Below are 4,246 nucleotides of genomic sequence, written 5' to 3'. Positions count from 1 at the left end.
AGGAACTCACAGCCAGGATAACTTTTAGGAAAGATGTGGTCACTTTCTAGTGGTGCTTTTTCAACCCATGGTCCGTGCTCTACTGGAGTCTGCTGGACTCTGCTCACTGTTTGGTCCCTGGTTGGTTTCCCACTCCCACAGCTGCCTCCCTCTGAAATGCATTTAGTGTCGTCTCAAAACCCTCTCTCTATCGGGAATAGTAGGCTTTGGAAACCACAACAATGGCAGCAGTGTTGTTGTTGTTTGGGACTGAACCCAGCTCCGTCATCAGTTCAGACAGATCAGTAGAGTTTGTTCCTTCCTTGTTGCAGCGTCCAGCTCTCACTGGATTCTTTCGTCGGCCACCGATCCAAGGAGCGTTTTAACCTCTTCAAAAGACCGCGGCGTCATTTTACGAGCTGCCGCCGTGAGTCGGATAAAAACAAACGTGATCTCTGCTGCAGCTGGAGATTTTACAGATGGAGAGTTGGTGCTGGTCGTCTGCGTTGCGTGGCGTAGAGTGACGACTCTCTCTGGACGATCAGCGCTCTACAAGGTTTACACGCCACGGTTTAGTCCCTACTCGACTCGCTCTGAACCACGAGAGAACAGCCACTAAACAAGAACCCGCTTCCAGAACCAGGACCTGATTCACCTGGTGGTGACCTTGCAGTGTAAAAGCACCATTCAGGAAATGTTGATACGGTGTAAACAGCAGTTTCTTTGACATTAGTCTAAACAATTGAAAAAGTTGAACTACATTGTCTTATTCAACAAAATATGAAAGGTAAAGTGGGCTCAAATAATGAAGTTATATATTCTCATATTCGCACTGCCAGTTTACCAGTCATTTTCATTGAAGGGCAGGACTGATTTATGCTTCTGTGTTGACTCAAGACAAAGTCTATACTGTCGCCTGCACAAGTGTCTTTCACCTTTGCTCTGCAATTACACCACCACAACACTAGGGCTGAATCTTAAATATCTTCCTCAACAAATGTAGTGCACAGTGTTGGTGTAGTAGTGTTAGTTTTATAATCAGTGAAGTGCACTATGTAGGGAGTAGGGTGCAGTTTGGGACAGAGTGTAGTTTATTTGTGATGGAAATAAAGACATAAATACAGTAGCTTAATTATAAAAAAAAAAATATTATTTTCCCTTGTTCCAACTTTTTATTCTTTTGTTGACGTCCAAACGGATGTGTGAGGGAATCTCTTCTCTGTGGAGAAGAGGAATTCATATTGATTCATGTCCGTTCATCAGGCCACGGTGTAGGGTTCGACACAGACGCAAGTTTGCCTTTAGCCTGTAAACAGACGGCGTGTTGCGTCTACAGCGTTCCCCGTGGGTGCTGCAGGGAAGTCCTAGACTTGGCTTCTCTCTCTGGGTGGATGCCATGTACGCATCTTTCCCCTCTGTGCTGATGTGATAGACCTGGGCAGTCGGCGCTCTCCTCCGGTGTGTTGGACTGGCCAGTGACATCATATCCGCGACGGTTGGAGAAGAGGTAAGGCTGACGTCACGTGACTTCTTCTCTCTCTCCCAGTGCTGGTGGTGTCGTGGATGATGGTGCGAGACCCGTGGAGGGGGCGTGCCTCCTGCTGTTCCTGCCCTAGCAGCAGAGGCACGGCTAATTCGAGCCAATCCTGACACAGGAGTAGGGGGAATGCGCTATGAGCCAATCATGGCGCAGGAGGTAAGTCATTATAGCCAATCCCAGCTCAGGGGGGCGTGACCTGGAGGAATACGGGTGGGATTCAGTCCCGCTCCGCTGGAGGAACGTGCCTGAATAACAAAAGCGGGTTCCCTGCGCGCGCGCGCGCGCGCGTGCGTGTGTGTGTGTGTGTGTGTGTGTGTGTGTGAGAGAGAGAGAGAGAGAGAGAGAGAGAGAGAGAGAGAGAGAGAGAGAGATTTATTCACCCGCAGCAGAACAGCAGCGCGAGATGCTGAGGCTGAAATAACGCGCGCGGACACAGGACACTTCACATGTGCTGAGAGAAAAAGAGAGAGAGGGAGAGGGGAGCGAAAGACAGAACAAGCGAGAGTGAGAGAGAGAGCATCCCACAGGCAGATGATCCAGAGGAGCTAACTCTCTCTCCTCCGGTGAGTGAGCCTTGTCTTTTCTCTTATTTCTCATTGATCCGATTTGATTAAACCGGTTTATTCAACTGATTTAATTGGAACTGAGTTTATTAAACACTGTCAGGTTCTGTGCAGAACTCTCCCCAGCTCTAGACTCCTCCGGCTGTTGCTGCTGTTACTGACAGTAGGAGCAGTAGTGGTATTAATAGTGATATTATGTTATTAAAGCTACTACAGATATTAATAATGATATTAGTTACTGTTGTTGTGGCTGTGGCTGTAGTTGTTACTGATAACTGTTGTTTTTATCATGTTTATTATGAATGGTGGTAGAATGGTGGGTTCTCCTGGGTTTTCCCCCGGAACCATGACTCAGGAATCATTCCCTATTTCCTTCATCTGCTTTAAAGGTTTTAGTGGTGCGTCTCCCGTATGCGGTTCTTTGGAGAACCTCTGAAAAAAAGCTGGTTCCACATAGTACCGACCTTTAAAAGATTTACCATGTGCAGAGAACGGAACCATAAACAAGAACCATGTAAGTGGAGATGAAGAACCCTTCTTCGCATTGTTACTACACACTTTTTAAAATGGTTCTGCTGTGTGTTGGTTATGGCTCTACGGAGAAAGCAAGGTACTACAAGGTACTACGAACCACACACACACACACACTCCTCCATGAAAAAAAAAACAATTTAAGGATGTGTGAGTGTTTATGGTTCTAGTGGAGAACCCTGGCATGTTCCAAAAAGGAACCTTTTGGAGAGTGTAGTATGGTAGCTGTTATTGTTATTAGTGTTATTGTTTTGTTGTTGTTGTTGTTGTTTATGTTGTTCTTGGATGTTTCTGTCAGCTCTCACTGGATACACAGCTTGTTTTTTGTTTACAAGCAGTGTGTATGTGAAACAAACAAACAAACAAACAACAGAAAAACAAACACACACACACACACACACAAACAAACACACACAAACAAACAAACAAACACACACAAACAAACAAACACGCACACAAACAGACAAACAAACAAACACACACACACCAACAGACAAACAAACAACAGACAAACAAATAAACACACAAACAAACAAACACACACACAAACAAACAAACACACACACACACACACACAAACATGGGAATAAAAAGCAGCAGTAGTCTGTTTTTATAAAGAGCCCCTCAGCGTTGGGGATGAACACAGTGAGTAAAAGGCATTGATTCATTGTGACTCACGTCTCTCCAGCTATTTTTAAAAGTTAAAAATAAAAAATAAAAGCCGGCGCTGTTGTTTTTATTCTCTACGTTCCACTCCAGAGAACACAGTTCCTCCTAACTTTGGTTTTCTCAGTGTATTTTTAACTGGAGTTATTGCAGATGTTGCCGTTATTTTGATGATTATGAATGGTGGTGTTGTACTGTTGTTAGAACCGGGTTCTCCATGGTTTGGACATAGAACCATGACTCAGGAATCATTCCAGTGTTCCTTGCTCCAGCAGGGTTCAGCCGTTTAAAAATAAGGACATCAGACACAAACTCCCCACTTTGACTCGAGTCTCGATTTTAAAAGTGAAATTTTATGAAACAAATCAATACACTGTTGAGTGCGTGTTCGCATTAAAGTGTGAATCTGGAGGCCACCAACCCACACACTGTGAAACAAGACCACCCAGTCAGTTTTCTGTGTGCTGTCCAAGTCAGAAACATGGGATAAAACGAGTCGTTCTGATTTTGCTCTTCATTTGATGTCAAGAGCTGAGACTTTAGAATAGCCCCGCCCCCTCGTCTGAGTCTGTCCAATCACAGCACTGGATCTGCATTTATGTGAAAGCACAAAAACGAGGTTGAACGCAGCAAAACAGACACAACGAGCGCGGAGAAATAAGAGCACTGAGTAAACACAGAGAAGAAAGAGAACAGAGCGAAAACAGCTAAAAAACATAGCTTCTGTCGTTGCTGACCTCAGGTGGAATGTATAAGTGCAGTTGGGGGGTAATTTCCTTGGATGATTCAGGAGGAGAAAGTGCTGTTCCTTCACTCCCCCCACCTCCATTTTCCTTCATTCATTATCTGTAACCCTTATCCAGTTCAGGGTCGCGGTGGGTCCAGAGCCTACCTGGAATCATTGGGTGCAAGGCGGGAATACACCCTGGAGGGGGCGCCAGTCATTCACAGGGCAACACAGACACAC

The 4,246-nt window shown here is 45.3% G+C and overlaps 1 protein-coding gene across 1 annotated transcript in view; it reads left to right on the top strand.

Annotated features, from left to right (window-relative positions):
* Positions 1–1,995: 1,995 nt before the first annotated feature.
* Positions 1,996–4,246, top strand: part of kcnj21 (potassium inwardly rectifying channel subfamily J member 21) — a 24,006-nt gene continuing 21,755 nt past the window's right edge. The window contains exon 1 of the mRNA XM_066676164.1: positions 1,996–2,082. The gene's annotated coding sequence lies outside the window, so the exon portion shown is untranslated. The remainder of the gene's footprint in view (positions 2,083–4,246) is intronic.

Source organism: Hoplias malabaricus, chromosome 1 (genome assembly GCF_029633855.1).
Source record: "Hoplias malabaricus isolate fHopMal1 chromosome 1, fHopMal1.hap1, whole genome shotgun sequence".
In the NCBI taxonomy this organism is placed as follows: Eukaryota; Metazoa; Chordata; class Actinopteri; order Characiformes; family Erythrinidae; genus Hoplias; species Hoplias malabaricus.
This window is presented reverse-complemented; position numbering and strand designations above follow the sequence as displayed.